This window comes from Ranitomeya imitator, chromosome 10 (genome assembly GCF_032444005.1).
Source record: "Ranitomeya imitator isolate aRanImi1 chromosome 10, aRanImi1.pri, whole genome shotgun sequence".
In the NCBI taxonomy this organism is placed as follows: domain Eukaryota; kingdom Metazoa; phylum Chordata; class Amphibia; order Anura; family Dendrobatidae; genus Ranitomeya; species Ranitomeya imitator.
In genome coordinates, this window is record NC_091291.1 from 60166342 (window position 1) to 60187334 (window position 20993).

Here is a 20993-nt window from a genome sequence, read left to right on the forward strand (position 1 = left end):
CAGCAGACAGAGGACCGTGTCCTGCAGCAGCCAGCTCCGTATGTAAGGACTAACAGCAGACAGAGGACCGTGTCCTGCAGCAGTCAGCTCCGTATGTAAGGGCTAACAGCAGACAGAGGACCGTGTCCTGCAGCAGCCAGATCCGTATGTAAGGGCTAACAGCAGACAGAGGACCGTGTAGTGCAGCAGTCAGATCCGTATGTAAGGGCTAACAGCAGACAGAGGACCGTGTAGTGCAGCAGTCAGATCCGTATGTAAGGGCTAACAGCAGACAGAGGACCGTGTCCTGCAGCAGCCAGATCCGTATGTAAGGGCTAACAGCAGACAGAGGACCGTGTCCTGGAGCAGTCAGATCCGTATGTAAGGGCTAACAGCAGACAGAGGACCGTGTCCTGCAGCAGCCAGATCCGTATGTAAGGGCTAACAGCAGATAGAGGACCGTGTCCTGCAGCAGCCAGATCCGTATGTAAGGGCTAACAGCAGATAGAGCACCGTGTCCTGCAGCAGTCAGATCCATATGTAAGGACTAACAGCAGACAGAGGACCGTGTCCTGCAGCAGTCAGATCCGTATGTAAGGACTAACAGCAGACAGAGGACCGTGTCCTGCAGCAGCCAGATCCGTATGTAAGGGCTAACAGCAGACAGAGGACCGTGTCCTGCAGCAGTCAGATCCGTATGTAAGGACTAACAGCAGACAGAGGACCGTGTCCTGCAGCAGCCAGATCCGTATGTAAGGGCTAACAGCAGACAGAGGACCGTGTAGTGCAGCAGTCAGATCCGTATGTAAGGACTAACAGCAGACAGAGGACCGTGTCCTGCAGCAGTCAGATCCGTATGTAAGGGCTAACAGCAGTCAGAGGACCGTGTCCTGCAGCAGTCAGATCCGTATGTAAGGGCTAACAGCAGACAGAGGACCGTGTCCTGGAGCAGTCAGATCCGTATGTAAGGGCTAACAGCAGACAGAGGACCGTGTCCTGCAGCAGTCAGATCCGTATGTAAGGGCTAACAGCAGACAGAGGACCGTGTCCTGCAGCAGTCAGGTCCATATGTAAGGACTAACAGCAGACAGTGGACCGTGTCCTGCAGCAGTCAGATCCGTATGTAAGGACTAACAGCAGACAGAGGACCGTGTCCTGCAGCAGCCAGATCCGTATGTAAGGGCTAACAGCAGACAGAGGACCGTGTCCTGCAGCAGCCAGATCCGTATGTAAGGGCTAACAGCAGACAGAGGACCGTGTCCTGCAGCAGTCAGGTCCATATGTAAGGACTAACAGCAGACAGAGGACCGTGTCCTGCAGCAGTCAGATCCGTATGTAAGGGCTAACAGCAGACAGAGGACCGTGTCCTGCAGCACCCAGATCCGTATGTAAGGACTAACAGCAGACAGAGGACCGTGTCCTGCAGCAGTCAGATCCGTATGTAAGGACTAACAGCAGACAGAGGACCGTGTCCTGCAGCAGCCAGATCCATATGTAAGGGCTAACAGCAGACAGAGGACCGTGTCCTGCAGCAGCCAGATCCGTATGTAAGGGCTAACAGCAGACAGAGGACCGTGTCCTGCAGCAGTCAGATCCGTATGTAAGGGCTAACAGCAGACAGAGGACCGTGTCCTGCAGCAGCCAGATCCGTATGTAAGGACTAACAGCAGACAGAGGACCATGTACTTCAGGAGCCAGATCCGTATGTAAGGACTAACAGCAGACAGAGGACCGTGTCCTGCAGCAGTCAGATCCGTATGTAAGGGCTAACAGCAGACAGAGGACCGTGTCCTGCAGCAGTCAGATCCGTATATAAGGACTAACAGCAGACAGAGGACCGTGTCCTGCAGCAGCCAGATCCGTATGTAAGGGCTAACAGCAGACAGAGGACCATGTACTTCAGGAGCCAGATCCGTATGTAAGGACTAACAGCAGACAGAGGACCGTGTCCTGCAGCAGTCAGATCCGTATGTAAGGACTAACAGCAGACAGAGGACCGTGTCCTGCAGCAGCCAGATCCGTATGTAAGGGCTAACAGCAGACAGAGGACCGTGTCCTGCAGCAGTCAGATCCGTATGTAAGGACTAACAGCAGACAGAGGACCATGTACTTCAGGAGCCAGATCCGTATGTAAGGACTAACAGCAGACAGAGGACCGTGTCCTGCAGCAGTCAGATCCGTATGTAAGGGCTAACAGCAGACAGAGGACCGTGTCCTGCAGCAGTCAGATCCGTATATAAGGACTAACAGCAGACAGAGGACCGTGTCCTGCAGCAGCCAGATCCGTATGTAAGGGCTAACAGCAGACAGAGGACCATGTACTTCAGGAGCCAGATCCGTATGTAAGGACTAACAGCAGACAGAGGACCGTGTCCTGCAGCAGTCAGATCCGTATGTAAGGGCTAACAGCAGACAGAGGACCGTGTCCTGCAGCAGCCAGATCCGTATGTAAGGGCTAACAGCAGACAGAGGACCGTGTCCTGCAGCAGCCAGATCCGTATGTAAGGGCTAACAGCAGACAGAGGATCATGTCCTGCAGCAGCCAGATCCGTATGTAAGGGCTAACAGCAGACAGAGGACCGTGTCCTGCAGCAGCCAGATCCGTATGTAAGGGCTAACAGCAGACAGAGGACCGTGTCCTGCAGCAGCCAGATCCGTATGTAAGGACTAACAGCAGACAGAGGACCGTGTCCTGCAGCAGTCAGATCCGTATGTAAGGACTAACAGCAGACAGAGGACCGTGTCCTGCAGCAGTCAGATCCGTATGTAAGGGCTAACAGCAGACAGAGGACCGTGTCCTGCAGCAGCCACATCCGTATATAAGGACTAACAGCAGACAGAGGACCGTGTCCTGCAGCAGCCAGATCCGTATGTAAGGGCTAACAGCAGACAGAGGACCGTGTCCTGCAGCAGCCAGATCCGTATGTAAGGACTAACAGCAGACAGAGGACCGTGTCCTGCAGCAGCCAGATCCGTATGTAAGGACTAACAGCAGACAGAGGACCGTGTCCTGCAGCAGTCAGATCCGTATGTAAGGACTAACAGCAGACAGAGGACCGTGTCCTGCAGCAGCCAGATCCGTATGTAAGGGCTAACAGCAGACAGAGGACCGTGTCCTGCAGCAGTCAGATCCGTATGTAAGGACTAACAGCAGACAGAGGACCGTGTCCTGCAGCAGCCAGATCCGTATGTAAGGACTAACAGCAGACAGAGGACCGTGTCCTGCAGCAGCCAGATCCGTATGTAAGGGCTAACAGCAGACAGAGGACCGTGTCCTGCAGCAGTCAGATCCGTATGTAAGGACTAACAGCAGACAGAGGACCGTGTCCTGCTGTTAAAAATCGTTATTGCGCAAAAATATCTAATCAAGACTTAACCAGGTGCGTTATTCTTAAAAGAAAAATGTCATGATATTCTGACGAAAGTATAGTGGTTTATTGAATTATCCACCATCGCAGCAAAAACATAAAAGGTAGATGAAACAATTACAAACAGAGTGTCCATGTGTAGATATCAGCGCTTCTCCTGTTACTCATCTTTAAAAGGTAGAAGTCATCTGTCTGTGTGAAAGTCTGAAGTCATCATGGCATGGAGTAGCTAACAGCTGTTGTTCCTCGTGTCTTGTCTCATGTCCATGGAGAATGATGGTGAAGGAAGGGAGGTGACCGTCCCACGTGACAAAAAGCCCCCCACCCCCTCCTAAGAGACGTTTATATATGGTTTCTACAGATCACATGTTCTCTGTATATGGAGTTAACTTATACTCTGAGCTACATACACAGAAATAGCTTTTGATAGTGTCAGCAAGAAGCAATGTGCTCGGTACAGAATAATTAATATTTAACAATTCCCCCTTTTGAGGGTGACAGACATTGATTGGAACCCTCAAATTAAAATATTAATAAAATCTACTTTCTTCTTTGGCAAAATGATGTAATAAATAATATTATTAATAATAATATCGTTATATGTTCTCAATAATATAATGATATGTAAATTCATGTTATGGTAATTCATGTTATGGTAATTCATGTTATGGAAAGCCGTGACTAATATTCATATAAAATATATATTATACTTCCCTATATCTACTTGAAGCATCTCAGGTGTGATGTCATCTGGTCTTCATATTGATGTCTTCTTCTTGGTTCTTTCAAACAATCTTTAATATGTCTTTTGTAATAGATGATAGCATGTAGATATGTAGAGACCGTGTGTCATGTGTCAATCAAAGTCCATAAATTCAAATGTTGATAAGAAAACAAAGTCCATAGATGAAATGTAGCTTTAATATCTGTGCAGTGTCACCTTTAGAGACCTGGACTTACATTGGCTCGCCTTGAAATCATCTGGAATCCTCATATCATCCACGCTGGTCTTGGGACAGGTGTGATGTCTTTGGTCGGCACAGCAAAGGTTACATTGACTCTTCCTTGCCAAACATAGCACCATAACCAGTCCTTAGTACACAGGACACATGTCAGGGTTGTAGCGTCCTGACAATTACCTGAGTGTTCACCAGCTTTCATGGAAGTCTTACAGGTGATAGGAAACCACTGGAACATAATAACACAGTTCATCTTTGATACTGTACTCAGTTGTCAGTGATGGATGCTGTAGTTGTTGTGAGTGGTGACATGAATTGTATTTGACACAGTCTATTATTTCTCAGAAATCAGAACATTGTTACCTTGTGGAACTTCTGGATAACGGCTTTTCTTCTTGCAACTTTTAAGAATCAATTGAATTTAGAAAAATGTAAAGTCTTTATTAACGTCTTTAGTATCTTGATTGAAGTTTTCATTCCCTATTCTATACCAAATCTGGTAATTTCCCTAACTTATAATATCACAGCGTACCATAGCAATCAATAATATCCATATAATTATTAAATGATATTAAAATGGAGTTTATATTTGGAAAAATATAATAATAATGATAGTATATTATTAACCATATTCTTCATGTGATTGGACATTTTTATGTCATAGGTGTAATTTCTTTTTGAACCCATAGATGTCAGTGTGTCTTTTATGTAACAAGTGCTGATATTTAGTATTAAAACTTTATTAAATTATGTTCAATAGACCAATAATATGTAAGCATGTATAGCCATGAACCAAAATAAGTATATATATGAATAAATGAATGAATGAGTGAAAGAATTGTTGTATTTAACTCAGGAATTGAAACATTTCTTATATAATGAAACCATATGATCACTATATTTGATAAAGCAATATGCTTGTATTAGACATTACTTTATGAAATATAGATTTTTTCTTGAGATAAAAAAATAAAAATGAAAAATAGAAAAATAAAAATGAGAATAAAAAATAAAAATAAGAATAAGGCCTTTATATGTTGATGACAAATGCTGAGGTTATGTCTTAGTAACACATTCCCTTAATATTTTCCTCATGTAGATGTTGTCATAACCTTGGATCACCAAAATATTGAAATTATGCAGCTTTGCATATAATACCCTTCATTAGAGAAAAAAATGATATTTATAATATTTATTGTTATTGTACCCAATAATACCTTATTAATATTTCTTCTTTATTAAAATGTGTGAAGAAGAGGTATTGATGAAATGTGATGATGTGATCAGGATCAAAAACACATTTCCCCCTTAATATCAAAAAATATTATTTTGTGAAAAAATTAATTCGTAAAAACCCAAGTGAAAAATAATTATTTTTATAACTGTCATATCAACTTGTGCCATATATTTGTTTGAAGATGTATACTCATCTATGTAAATATAAAAAACACTGAATCTGAAAAAAATTATAATTTGGAAAATGTTATTGTACTTATTCACTAATAATCACTAAAGAAATATATGTTGAATAATAATATTTAAATATATCTTAATATTCTAATAATTTAACTGAATCTTATTTTCTCATTAACACAAGGTGTTTTTTTTTTTCTTTCAAACATACCATAAATCATGAGGCCTCAGTCAAACTGTGCATCCACATTCCACATTCCACATACCACGCTCTGGTCACTCTTACATCACATCTCATGTCAAATTCACTCAGCAGCTGCTCATATGTTCTCTCACCTGTCACATGTGACTCACATAGACGTTCACAATACATTTCACATACAAAGAATAAAAAACATGTATATTAACCCAAAATATTGTATCCTAATTATCAATCAATGCGCATTGTAATCTATTAAATTTAGTATTCTAATATTCCTTTGAATATTCCCCAAATATTATTTAACAGTATCAGTATGTTTTAAACTATAGAAAGGACTGGACTCATTTACAAGAAACTTGAGTTGAATGTTCTAACGCTATTTCGGTACAAGCCTGTTACTGAAACCCTTTGAATGTATAGGCTGAGGAAAATTCCTAAAACTAAAAAAAACAAGGCTATATGATATTCCTTAACTCACAGCTGTCACACCATGCAGTGGGAGGAAAAAAAAACACATTTTAGATTATTACAGAAAGAAAATTTACATGTAGTACACACATTTTTAGGTTGTTAGATATATTATTTATTTTGTTAGTGTTAAATATATATATATAAAAATCATGCAGTTAATATAGCTTCCTGTGTGAATAAGACATAAATTCATGAAACAGGTATTTTTTGTTCAATCCTCGCTTTGAAAGTAAAATTCTAAGGAAAATAAAAGATAAAGGTTAATTTCATATTTATTTAAAAACAAAATAATTTAAATATCTTATACATATGTATATATTTAATAAATGTATTTAATTGTAATTCTAAATATTTTTTACTGGAGTAAATTTTAATTATTTCGCTATATATATAAAAATGCAGTTAATATAATCTCTACTTATACAAATATGCTACAGTATTTACTGTATATTATATTAATATATGTAACTGCAGAATTATATTGAAATAGAATAATTACATTAATAAATAATACATTGTATAACTCTTCATATAATATATTTTATTTTTAGCCAATTCCTATCCCAAAATGTAACTCTCTGTCGATAATCTGCTGAAATGCTAAATTTAGTAAGGTCAGTTTTAACCCTATGGACTCTTTGAAGAGCTGCTGTGATAATGGAGTGTTCAGCTGAGCTCCCCCTGGGATACTCACCTGCTTCCGTCTGTCAGTCTCCGCCATCTTTAGAGACAGATCTGAGCCTTCAGATTTTAAATCTTTCAGAGAAATTTCTTTAATAGACTCCTGAATCTTTTCATACGGTTTGTAACAAATATGTAATTTTCTTCGTACTTCATAGATTTGATTTTGGATCAGATTTGAAGATTTTGATTTTGGCTTTTGATAAGATTGAATTCTGACTAGTTTCAAAAACTTAGTAAAATGTGTTTTCCTTTCAAGATTCTCGTGTTTTCTAGAAAAATCAAGGGATTGGGCGCATTCGTATAAAGAATTTTTCTGTGTAGCAATTATACGAGATACAGGATTTAAGAATTTAAACTTGTTTACAAAACAATTTATCATGGATTGTTGATTCAAATTCGTACAGACCAATTTATAAATCCTTTCAAAAATGGACATGAATGTAAAAGTACATTCTTTCTGGCCAATCTTCAATTTTAGAAGAATATCAAGATCTGGATAATTTTCTTTTAATCCACAGAAAATCAAAATTCTTAATCTTTCTACATCAGTCATCTTTTCATACTCCTCATTCTGCATTTCTAATGAATATCTTCTCATAAAAGTTACTGGCAGCCAAATTTTAAACAAATTATTTTTCTCCTGATTAGTCAAATCAAACTTATCAGCAAAACTTTCAAATATCTCTGAATTTCTGCACACATGGATTTTGTCATCATATGCAGGAATGATTTTGCATAATTTTAGCAGGATTTTCCTAGATTTAAGTTGGAGTTGGGCCTCTGAGTCGTCTATTTTTAGTGGCCCTTGTACATCTGTCCCTCGTAGATCATCTTTGTCAATTGTCATGTCTCCTTCACTTCCTCCATCTTGTTTTTCATCTTGTGTCACAAAGTCAATGTCACTTTGGGTGGTCATCGTCATCACAGATACGTGCGTCACATCTTTCTCACTCTTCTCATTACAGTCAATCTTGGGAACATCATTCGTTTCCTTAGAAATTCTTTCTACACTGTCTTTTTTGGACTTCTCTGTCACAAACTCGTTAAATACATAAACCATATGTAAGATATTTTTAAGTTGCTCTTTTTCTTTTTTCTTAGACATTAGCTTAGAATCTAAATTCAAATTCGAATTCGCTATTCTGCATTCTGCAAATAAATTAGACCAAAATATTTCTAAGCTAGATCCGTACAAACTTACAAATTCTATCTGACTTGATTTAGCATATGAATTTATCAAATCCATTTGTCTTACCTTGAAATCTCAGCTTGTAGTTCCTTTGCTTTTACAACGCTGGGCTCCGGACTTCAGCACGGCTATTTTTAGCACGTCTGTTCTTCAGCACTACCAGTGCTTGCTGTCAATCCGTACAACACCTGTTAGTCTCCGTCATTCGTAGGTTCTTGTGAGATCTTTGTGACTTGAAATTTTGAAGTGGAATTCCTGAATACTTGCACAATCTAGCGGAACTCTTCTGTCTTCCCCCGTGTGCAAGAAGAAGGAAATTCACGCAAAAATAGCACAAAAAATCAAAACTGGCTGGCTTGGCCAAATGTTAAAAATCGTTATTGCGCAAAAATATCTAATCAAGACTTAACCAGGTGCGTTATTCTTAAAAGAAAAATGTCATGATATTCTGACGAAAGTATAGTGGTTTATTGAATTATCCACCATCGCAGCAAAAACATAAAAGGTAGATGAAACAATTACAAACAGAGTGTCCATGTGTAGATATCAGCGCTTCTCCTGTTACTCATCTTTAAAAGGTAGAAGTCATCTGTCTGTGTGAAAGTCTGAAGTCATCATGGCATGGAGTAGCTAACAGCTGTTGTTCCTCGTGTCTTGTCTCATGTCCATGGAGAATGATGGTGAAGGAAGGGAGGTGACCGTCCCACGTGACAAAAAGCCCCCCACCCCCTCCTAAGAGACGTTTATATATGGTTTCTACAGATCACATGTTCTCTGTATATGGAGGTAACTTATACTCTGAGCTACATACACAGAAATAGCTTTTGATAGTGTCAGCAAGAAGCAATGTGCTCGGTACAGAATAATTAATATTTAACACCTGCAGCAGCCAGATCCATATGTAATGGCTAACAGCAGACAGAGGACAGTGTCCTGCAGCAGTCAGATCCGTATGTAAGGGCTAACAGCAGACAGAGGACCGTGTAGTGCAGCAGTCAGATCCGTATGTAAGGACTAACAGCAGACAGAGGACCGTGTCCTGCAACAGCCAGATCCGTATGTAAGGGCTAACAGCAGACAGAGGACCGTGTCCTGCAGCAGTCAGATCCGTATGTAAGGACTAACAGCAGACAGAGGACCGTGTCCTGCAGCAGTCAGATCCGTATGTAAAGACTAACAGTAGACAGAGGACCGTGTACTGCAGCAGTCAGATCCGTATGTAAGGACTAACAGCAGACAGAGGACCGTGTCCTGCAACAGCCAGATCCGTATGTAAGGGCTAACAGCAGACAGAGGACCGTGTCCTGCAGCAGTCAGATCCGTATGTAAGGACTAACAGCAGACAGAGGACCGTGTCCTGCAGCAGTCAGATCCGTATGTAAAGACTAACAGTAGACAGAGGACCGTGTACTGCAGCAGTCAGATCCGTATGTAAGGACTAACAGCAGACAGAGGACCGTGTCCTGCAGCAGCCAGATCCGTATGTAAGGGCTAACAGCAGACAGAGGACCGTGTCCTGCAGCAGTCAGATCCGTATGTAAGGGCTAACAGCAGACAGAGGACCGTGTCCTGCAGCAGTCAGATCCGTATGTAAGGACTAACAGCAGACAGAGGACCGTGTCCTGCAGCAGCCAGATCCGTATGTAAGGGCTAACAGCAGACAGAGGACCGTGTCCTGCAGCAGCCAGATCCGTATGTAAGGACTAACAGCAGACAGAGGACCGTGTCCTGCAGCAGCCAGATCCGTATGTAAGGACTAACAGCAGACAGAGGACCGTGTCCTGCAGCAGCCAGATCCGTATGTAAGGACTAACAGCAGACAGAGGACCGTGTCCTGCAGCAGCCAGATCCGTATGTAAGGGCTAACAGCAGACAGAGGATCGTGTCCTGCAGCAGCCAGATCCGTATGTAAGGGCTAACAGCAGACAGAGGACCGTGACCTGCAGCAGCCAGATCCGTATGTAAGGGCTAACAGCAGACAGAGGACCGTGTCCTGCAGCAGCCAGATCCGTATGTAAGGACTAACAGCAGACAGAGGACCGTGTCCTGCAGCAGTCAGATCCGTATGTAAGGGCTAACAGCAGACAGAGGACCGTGTCCTGCAGCAGCCAGATCCGTATATAAGGACTAACAGCAGACAGAGGACCGTGTCCTGCAGCAGCCAGATCCGTATGTAAGGGCTAACAGCAGACAGAGGACCGTGTCCTGCAGCAGTCAGATCCGTATGTAAGGACTAACAGCAGACAGAGGACCGTGTCCTGCAGCAGCCAGATCCATATGTAAGGTCTAACAGCAGACAGAGGACCGTGTCCTGCAGCAGCCAGATCCGTATGTAAGGGCTAACAGCAGACAGAGGACCGTGTCCTGCAGCAGCCAGATCCGTATGTAAGGACTAACAGCAGACAGAGGACCGTGTCCTGCAGCAGCCAGATCCGTATGTAAGGGCTAACAGCAGACAGAGGACCGTGTACTGCAGCAGTCAGATCCGTATGTAAGGGCTAACAGCAGACAGAGGACCGTGTCCTGCAGCAGTCAGATCCGTATGTAAGGACTAACAGCAGACAGAGGACCGTGTCCTGCAGCAGTCAGATCCGTATGTAAGGGCTAACAGCAGACAGAGGACCGTGTCCTGCAGCAGCCAGATCCGTATGTAAGGACTAACAGCAGACAGAGGACCATGTCCTGCAGCAGCCAGATCCGTATGTAAGGGCTAACAGCAGACAGAGGACCGTGTCCTGCAGCAGCCAGATCCGTATGTAAGGGCTAACAGCAGACAGAGGACCGTGTCCTGCAGCAGTCAGATCCGTATGTAAGGACTAACAGCAGACAGAGGACCGTGTCCTGCAGCAGCCAGATCCGTATGTAAGGACTAACAGCAGACAGAGGACCGTGTCCTGCAGCAGTCAGATCCGTATGTAAGGGCTAACAGCAGACAGAGGACCGTGTCCTGCAGCAGCCAGATCCGTATGTAAGGACTAACAGCAGACAGAGGACCGTGTCCTGCAGCAGCCAGATCCGTATGTAAGGACTAACAGCAGACAGAGGACCGTGTCCTGCAGCAGCCAGCTCCGTATGTAAGGACTAACAGCAGACAGAGGACCGTGTCCTGCAGCAGTCAGCTCCGTATGTAAGGGCTAACAGCAGACAGAGGACCGTGTCCTGCAGCAGTCAGCTCCGTATGTAAGGGCTAACAGCAGACAGAGGACCGTGTCCTGCAGCAGTCAGATCCGTATGTAAGGGCTAACAGCAGACAGAGGACCGTGTCCTGCAGCAGTCAGATCCGTATGTAAGGGCTAACAGCAGACAGAGGACCGTGTACTGCAGCAGTCAGATCCGTATGTAAGGGCTAACAGCAGACAGAGGACCGTGTCCTGCAGCAGTCAGATCCGTATGTAAGGGCTAACAGCAGACAGAGGACCGTGTCCTGCAACAGCCAGATCCGTATGTAAGGACTAACAGCAGACAGAGGACCGTGTCCTGCAGCAGTCAGATCCGTATGTAAGGGCTAACAGCAGACAGAGGACCGTGTCCTGCAGCAGCCAGATCCGTATGTAAGGACTAACAGCAGACAGAGGACCGTGTCCTGCAGCAGCCAGATCCGTATGTAAGGACTAACAGCAGACAGAGGACCGTGTCCTGCAGCAGCCAGATCCGTATGTAAGGACTAACAGCAGACAGAGGACCGTGTCCTGCAGCAACCAGATCCGTATGTAAGGGCTAACAGCAGACAGAGGACCGTGTCCTGCAGCAGTCAGCTCCGTATGTAAGGGCTAACAGCAGACAGAGGACCGTGTCCTGCAGCAGTCAGATCCGTATGTAAGGGCTAACAGCAGACAGAGGACCGTGTACTGCAGCAGTCAGATCCGTATGTAAGGGCTAACAGCAGACAGAGGACCGTGTCCTGCAACAGCCAGATCCGTATGTAAGGGCTAACAGCAGACAGAGGACCGTGTACTGCAGCAGTCAGATCCGTATGTAAGGGCTAACAGCAGACAGAGGACCGTGTCCTGCAGCAGTCAGATCCGTATGTAAGGACTAACAGCAGACAGAGGACCGTGTACTGCAGCAGTCAGATCCGTATGTAAGGGCTAACAGCAGACAGAGGACCGTGTCCTGCAACAGCCAGATCCGTATGTAAGGGCTAACAGCAGACAGAGGACCGTGTCCTGCAGCAGTCAGATCCGTATGTAAGGGCTAACAGCAGACAGAGGACCGTGTCCTGCAGCAGCCAGATCCGTATGTAATGACTAACAGCAGACAGAGGCCCGTGTACTGCAGCAGCCAGATCCGTATGTAAGGACTAACAGCAGACAGAGGACCGTGTAGTTCAGGAGCCAGATCCGTATGTAAGGACTAACAGCAGACAGAGGACCGTGTCCTGCAGCAGTCAGATCCGTATGTAAGGACTAACAGCAGACAGAGGACCGTGTCCTGCAGCAGCCAGATCCATATGTAAGGTCTAACAGCAGACAGAGGACCGTGTCCTGCAGCAGTCAGATCCGTATGTAAGGACTAACAGCAGACAGAGGACCGTGTCCTGCAGCAGCCAGATCCGTATGTAAGGACTAACAGCAGACAGAGGACCGTGTCCTGCAGCAGCCAGATCCGTATGTAAGGGCTAACAGCAGACAGAGGACCGTGTACTGCAGCAGTCAGATCCGTATGTAAGGGCTAACAGCAAACAGAGGACCGTGTCCTGCAGCAGTCAGATCCGTATGTAAGGGCTAACAGCAGACAGAGGACCGTGTCCTGGAGCAGCCAGATCCGTATGTAAGGACTAACAGCAGACAGAGGACCTTGTCCTGCAACAGCCAGATCCGTATGTAAGGGCTAACAGCAGACAGAGGACCGTGTACTGCAGCAGCCAGATCCGTATGTAAGGACTAACAGCAGACAGAGGACCGTGTCCTGGAGCAGCCAGATCCGTATGTAAGGACTAACAGCAGACAGAGGACCGTGTCCTGCAGCAGTCAGATCCATATGTAAGGGCTAACAGCAGACAGAGGACCGTGTCCTGCAGCAGTCAGATCCGTATGTAAGGACTAACAGCAGACAGAGGACCGTGTCCTGCAGCAGCCAGATCCATATGTAAGGTCTAACAGCAGACAGAGGACCGTGTCCTGCAGCAGTCAGATCCGTATGTAAGGACTAACAGCAGACAGAGGACCGTGTCCTGCAGCAGCCAGATCCGTATGTAAGGACTAACAGCAGACAGAGGACCGTGTCCTGCAGCAGCCAGATCCGTATGTAAGGGCTAACAGCAGACAGAGGACCGTGTACTGCAGCAGTCAGATCCGTATGTAAGGGCTAACAGCAAACAGAGGACCGTGCCCTGCAGCAGTCAGATCCGTATGTAAGGGCTAACAGCAGACAGAGGACCGTGTCCTGGAGCAGCCAGATCCGTATGTAAGGACTAACAGCAGACAGAGGACCTTGTCCTGCAACAGCCAGATCCGTATGTAAGGGCTAACAGCAGACAGAGGACCGTGTACTGCAGCAGCCAGATCCGTATGTAAGGACTAACAGCAGACAGAGGACCGTGTCCTGGAGCAGCCAGATCCGTATGTAAGGACTAACAGCAGACAGAGGACCGTGTCCTGCAGCAGCCAGATCCGTATGTAAGGGATAACAGCAGACAGAGGACCGTGTACTGCAGCAGCCAGATCCGTATGTAAGGGCTAACAGCAGACAGAGGACCGTGTACTGCAGCAGCCAGATCCGTATGTAAGGACTAACAGCAGACAGAGGACCGTGTCCTGCAACAGTCAGATCCGTATGTAAGGACTAACAGCAGACAGAGGACCGTGTCCTGCAGCAGTCAGATCCGTATGTAAGGACTAACAGCAGACAGAGGACCGTGTCCTGCAACAGTCAGATCCGTATGTAAGGACTAACAGCAGACAGAGGACCGTGTAGTTCAGGAGCCAGATCCGTATGTAAGGACTAACAGCAGACAGAGGACCGTGTCCTGCAGGAGCCAGATCCGTATGTAAGGACTAACAGCAGACAGAGGACTGTGTCCTGCAGCAGCCAGATCCGTATGTAAGGACTAACAGCAGACAGAGGACCGTGTCCTGCAGCAGTCAGATCCGTATGTAAGGACTAACAGCAGACAGAGGACCGTGTCCTGCAGGAGTCAGATCCGTATGTAAGGACTAACAGCAGACAGAGGACCGTGTCCTGCAGCAGCCAGATCCGTATGTAAGGACTAACAGCAGACAGAGGACCGTGTCCTGCAGCAGCCAGATCCGTATGTAAGGACTAACAACAGACAGAGGACCGTGTCCTGCAGCAGCCAGATCCGTATGTAAGGACTAACAGCAGACAGAGGACCGTGTCCTGCAGCAGCCAGATCCGTATGTAAGGACTAACAGCAGACAGAGGACCGTGTCCTGCAGCAGCCAGATCCGTATGTAAGGACTAACAGCAGACAGAGGACCGTGTCCTGCAGCAGTCAGATCCGTATGTAAGGGCTAACAGCAGACAGAGGACCGTGTCCTGCAGCAGTCAGATCCATATGTAAGGACTAACAGCAGACAGAGGACCGTGTCCTGCAGCAGCCAGATCCGTATGTAAGGGCTAACAGCAGACAGAGGATCGTGTCCTGCAGCAGCCAGATCCGTATGTAAGGGCTAACAACAGACAGAGGACCGTGTCCTGCAGCAGTCAGATCCGTATGTAAGGGCTAACAGCAGACAGAGGACCGTGTCCTGCAGCAGCCAGATTCGTATGTAAGGACTAACAGCAGACAGAGGACCGTGTCCTGCAGCAGCCAGATCCGTATGTAAAGGCTAACAGCAGACAGAGGACTGTGTACTGCAGCAGCCAGATCCGTATGTAAGGACTAACAGCAGACAGAGGACCGTGTCCTGCAGCAGCCAGATCCGTATGTAAGGACTAACAGCAGACAGAGGACCGTGTCCTGCAGCAGCCAGATCCGTATGTAAGGACTAACAGCAGACAGAGGACCGTGTCCTGCAGCAGCCAGATCCGTATGTAAGGACTAACAGCAGACAGAGGATCGTGTCCTGCAGCAGCCAGATCCGTATGTAAGGGCTAACAGCAGACAGAGGACCGTGTCCTGCAGCAGCCAGATCCGTATGTAAGGGCTAACAGCAGACAGAGGACCGTGTACTGCAGCAGCCAGATCCGTATGTAAGGGCTAACAGCAGACAGAGGACCGTGTCCTGCAGCAGTCAGATCCGTATGTAAGGGCTAACAGCAGACAGAGGACCGTGTCCTGCAGCAGCCAGATCCGTATGTAAGGGCTAACAGCAGACAGAGGACCGTGTCCTGCAGCACCAGATCCGTATGTAAGGGCTAACAGCAGACAGAGGACCATGTCCTGCAGCAGCCAGATCCGTATGTAAGGACTAACAGCAGACAGAGGACCGTGTCCTGCAGCAGTCAGATCCGTATGTAAGGACTAACAGCAGACAGAGGACCGTGTCCTGCAGAAGCCAGATCCGTATGTAAGGGCTAACATCAGACAGAGGACCGTGTCCTGCAGGAGCCAGATCCGTATGTAAGGACTAACAGCGGACAGAGGACCGTGTCCTGCAGCAGTCAGATCCGTATGTAAGGGCTAACAGCAGACAGAGGACCGTGTCCTGCAGCAGTCAGATCCGTATGTAACGACTAACAGCAGACAGAGGACCGTGTCCTGCAGCAGTCAGATCCGTATGTAAGGGCTAACAGCAGACAGAGGACCGTGTCCTGCAGCAGCCAGCTCCGTATGTAAGGACTAACAGCAGACAGAGGACCGTGTCCTGCAGCAGTCAGATCCGTATGTAAGGACTAACAGCAGACAGAGGACCGTGTCCTGCAGCAGCCAGATCCGTATGTAAGGGCTAACATCAGACAGAGGACCGTGTCCTGCAGGAGTCAGATCCGTATGTAAGGACTAACAGCAGACAGAGGACCGTGTCCTGCAGCAGCCAGATCCGTATGTAAGGGCTAACAGCAGACAGAGGACCATGTACTTCAGGAGCCAGATCCGTATGTAAGGGCTAACAGCAGATAGAGGACCGTGTCCTGCAGCAGTCAGATCCGTATGTAAGGGCTAACAGCAGACAGAGGACCGTGTCCTGCAGCAGCCAGATCCGTATGTAAGGGCTAACAGCAGACAGAGGACCATGTCCTGCAGCAGTCAGATCCGTATGTAAGGACTAACAGCAGACAGAAGACCGTGTCCTGCAGCAGCCAGATCCGTATGTAAGGACTAACAGCAGACAGAGGACCGTGTCCTGCAGCAGTCAGATCCGTATGTAAGGACTACAGCAGACAGAGGACCGTGTCCTGCAGCAGCCAGATCCGTATGTAAGGGCTAACAGCAGACAGAGGACCGGGTCCTGCAGCAGCCAGATCCGTATGTAAGGACTAACAGCAGACAGAGGACCGTGTCCTGCAGCAGCCAGATCCGTATGTAAGGGCTAATAGCAGACAGAGGACCGTGTCCTGGAGCAGCCAGATCCGTATGTAAGGACTAACAGCAGACAGAGGACCGTGTCCTGCAGCAGCCAGATCCGTATGTAAGGACTAACAGCAGACAGAGGACCGTGTCCTGCAGCAGCCAGATCCGTATGTAAGGACTAACAGCAGACAGAGGACCGTGTCCTGCAGCAGTCTTATCCGTATGTAAGGACTAACAGCAGACAGAGGACCGTGTCCTGCAGCAGTCAGATCCGTATGTAAGGGCTAACAGCAGACAGAGGACCGTGTCCTGCAGCAGCCAGATTCGTATGTAAGGACTAACAGCAGACAGAGGACCGTGTCCTGCAGCAGCCAGATCCGTATGTAAGGGCTAACAGCAGACAGAGGATCGTGTCCTGCAGCAGCCAGATCCGTATGTAAGGGCTAACAACAGACAGAGGACCGTGGCCTGCAGCAGTCAGATCCGTATGTAAGGGCTAACAGCAGACAGAGGACCGTGTCCTGCAGCAGCCAGATTCGTATGTAAGGACTAACAGCAGACAGAGGACCGTGTCCTGCAGCAGCCAGATCCGTATGTAAAGGCTAACAGCAGACAGAGGACCGTGTCCTGCAGCAGCCAGATCCGTATGTAAGGACTAACAGCAGACAGAGGACCGTGTCCTGCAGCAGCCAGATCCGTATGTAAGGACTAACAGCAGACAGAGGACCGTGTCCTGCAGCAGCCAGATCCGTATGTAAGGACTAACAGCAGACAGAGGACCGTGTCCTGCAGCAGCCAGATCCGTATGTAAGGACTAACAGCAGACAGAGGATCGTGTCCTGCAGCAGCCAGATCCGTATGTAAGGGCTAACAGCAGACAGAGGACCGTGTCCTTGTTAAATATTAATTATTCTTATTTTTATTCTGTACCGAGCACATTGCTTCTTGCTGACACTATCAATAGCTATTTCTGTGTATGTAGCTCAGAGTATACGTTAACTCCATATACAGAAGACACGTGATCTGTAGAAACCATATATAAACGTCTCTTAGGAGGGGGTGGGGGGCTTTTTGTCACGTGGGACGGTCACCTCCCTTCCTTCACCATCATTCTCCATGGACATGGGACAAGACACGAGGAACAACAGCTGTTAGCTACTCCATGCCGTGATGACTTCAGACTTCACACAGACAGATGACTTTTACCATTCTACCTTTTAAAGATGAGTAACAGGAGAAGCGCTGATATCTACACATGGACACTCTGTTTGTAATTGTTTCATCTACCTTTTATGTTTTTGCTGCGATGGTGGATAACTCAATAAACCACTATACTTTCGTCAGAATATCATGACATTTTTCTTTTAAGAATAACGCACCTGGTTAAGTCTTGATTAGATATTTTTGCGCAATAACGATTTTTAACATTTGGCCTAGCCAGCCAGTTTTGATTTTTTGTGCTATTTTTGCGTGAATTTCCTTCTTCTTGCACACGGGGGAAGACAGAAGAGTTCCGCTAGATTGTGCAAGTATTCAGGAATTCCACTTCAAAATTTCAAGTCACAAAGATCTCACAAGAACCTACGAATGACGGAGACTAACAGGTGTTGTACGGATTGACAGCAAGCACTGGTAGTGCTGAAGAACAGACGTGCTAAAAATAGCCGTGCTGAAGTCCGGAGCCCAGCGTTGTAAAAGCAAAGGGACTACAAGCTGAGATTTCAAGGTAAGACAAATGGATTTGATAAATTCATATGCTAAATCAAGTCAGATAGAATTTGTAAGTTTGTACGGATCTAGCTTAGAAATATTTTGGTCTAATTTATTTGCAGAATGCAGAATAGCGAATTCGAATTTGAATTTAGATTGTAAGCTAATGTCTAAGAAAAAAGAAAAAGAGCAACTTAAAAATATCTTACATATGGTTTATGTATTTAACGAGTTTGTGACAGAGAAGTCCAAAAAAGACAGTGTAGAAAGAATTTCTAAGGAAACGAATGATGTTCCCAAGATTGACTGTAATGAGAAGAGTGAGAAAGATGTGACGCACGTATCTGTAATGACGATGACCACCCAAAGTGACATTGACTTTGTGACACAAGATGAAAAACAAGATGGAGGAAGTGAAGGAGACATGACAATTGACAAAGATGATCTACGAGGGACAGATGTACAAGGGCCACTAAAAATAGACGACTCAGAGGCCCAACTCCAACTTAAATCTAGGAAAATCCTGCTAAAATTATGCAAAACCATTCCTGCATATGATGACAAAATCCATGTGTGCAGAAATTCAGAGATATTTGAGAGTTTTGCTGATAAGTTTGATTTGACTAATGTGCAGAGAAATAATTTGTTTAAAATTTGGCTTCCGGTAATCTTCTCCAGAAGACTCTCACTAAAAATGCAGACTGATGAGTTCCACGAAAAGATGACTGATGTAGAAAGATTAAGAATTTTGATTTTCTGTGGATTGAAAGAAAATTATCCAGATCTTGATATTCTTCTAAAATTGAAGATTGGCCGGGAAGAATGTACGTTTACTTTTATGGCCATTTTTGAAAGAATTTATAAATTGGTCTGTACGAATTTGAATCAACAATCCATGATAAATTGTTTTGTAAACAAGTTTAAATTCTTAAATCCTGTATCTCGTATAATTGCTACACAGAAAAATTCTTTATACGAATGCGCCCAATCCCTTGATTTTTCTAGAAAACACGAGAATCTTGAAAGGAAAACACATTTTACTAAGTTTTTGAAACCAGTCAGAATTCAATCTTATCAAAAGCCAAAATCAAAATCTTCAAATCTGATCCAAAATCAAATCTATGAAGTACGAAGAAAATTACATATTTGCTACAAACCCTATGAAACGATTCAGGAATCAATTAAAGAAATTCCTTTGAAAGATTTAAAATCTGAAGGCTCAGATCTGTCTGTAAAGATGGCGGAGACTGACAGACGGAAGCAGGTGAGTATCCCAGGGGGAGCTCAGCTGAACACTTCATTATCACAGCAGCTCTTCAAAGAGTCCATAGGGTTAAAACTGACCTTACTAAATTTAGCATTTCAGCAGATTATCGACAAACAGCCAAATTTTGGGATAGGAATTGGCTAAATATGTAATTATATTATATGATGAGTTATACAATGTATTATTTATTAATGTAATTATTTTATTCTATATAATTCTGCAGTTACATATATTAATATAGTATACAGTAAATACTGTAGCATATTTGTATAAGTAGAGATTATATTAACTGCATTTTTATATATATAGCGAAATAATTAAAATATACTCCAGTAAAAAATATTTAGAATTACAATTAAATACATTTATTAAATATATACATATGTATAAGATATTTAAATTATTTTGTTTTGAAATAAATATGAAATTAACCTTTATCTTTCATTTCCCTTAGAATTTTACTTTCAAAGCGAGGATTGAACAAAAAATACCTGTTTCATGAATTTATGTCTTATTCACACAGGAAGCTATATTAACTGCATGATTTATATATATATATTTAACACTAACAAAATAAATAATATATCTAACAACCTAAAAATGTGTGTACTACATGTAAATTTTCTTTCTGTAATAATCTAAAACGTGTTTTTTTTTTTCCTCCCACTGCATGGTGCATGACGTGACAGCTGTGAGTTAAGGAATATCATATAGCCTTGTTTTTTTTTAGTTTTAGGAATTTTCCTCAGCCTATACATTCAAATGGTTTCAGTAACAGGCTTGTACCGAAATAGTGTTGAAACATTCAACTCGGGTTTCTTGTAAATGGAGGAGTCCTTTCTATAGGTTAAAACATAGTGTTAGATAATATTTGGGGAATATTCAAAGGAATATTAGAATACTAAATGTAATAGATTACAATGCGCATTGATTGATAATTAGGATACAATATTTTGGGTTAATATACATGTTTTTTATTCTTTGTATGTGAAATGTATTGTGAACGTCTATGTGAGTCACATGTGACAGGTGAGAGAACATATGAGCAGCTGCTGAGTGAATTTGACATGAGATGTGATGTAAGAGTGACCAGAGCGTGGTATGTGGAATGTGGAATGTGGATGCACAGTTTGACTGAGGCCTCATGATTTATGGTATGTCAGAAAAAAAACCCAACAACTGTGTGTTTAAAAAAAAATAATAATAATAGGATTCAGTTAAATTATTAGAATATTAAGATATATTTAAATATTATTATGCAACATATATTTCTTTGGTGATTATTATTTAATAAGTACAATAATACATCAATATGATTTTTCTAGAAAACCTACATTT